Source organism: Austrofundulus limnaeus, unplaced genomic scaffold (genome assembly GCF_001266775.1).
Source record: "Austrofundulus limnaeus strain Quisiro unplaced genomic scaffold, Austrofundulus_limnaeus-1.0 Scaffold1, whole genome shotgun sequence".
Classification (NCBI taxonomy): domain Eukaryota; kingdom Metazoa; phylum Chordata; class Actinopteri; order Cyprinodontiformes; family Rivulidae; genus Austrofundulus; species Austrofundulus limnaeus.
In genome coordinates this window covers 6249592-6250079 of record NW_013952403.1, presented here as the reverse complement: position 1 = coordinate 6250079, position 488 = coordinate 6249592, and positions in this window count along the sequence as shown.

The window sequence follows — 488 nt, the reverse complement described above, 5'->3', positions numbered from 1 at the left end:
TCCTCACTGGTGCAATCAACACATGCATTTGAGCAGTTTGTGGACAAACAGTATATATATATTTGGAGAAATACCATATTGTATATCTGTGTGATGTGCACTGAGGTGCTACCACAAATGAGGAGGGGGTGCTGGTGGAAACTCAGACTGCCTCTTGGGGTCCTCACACCAATCAGCAAAGCGCAACAAGAATCAATTAACACCAGTAGGAGGGGGCAGAGGCTACAGCAACACACACACACACACACACACACACACACACACACACACACACACACACACACTGTCTGAGGATATATCCGTCAGATCACACACGGCACAGTATGCCAAAGTGTGTGTGTCTTTGAGCCCTGTCCCAGTGTGTCCAGGTCTCTCATGGTGTGAGGTTGGGGAACAGATTGGGGGTCAGCAGGGGGGTCAGGCCAGGGTCACCCCCCGTCTGAGCTGTGTGTGAGTATCAGTGTGTGTGTGTGTGTGTGTGTGTGTGT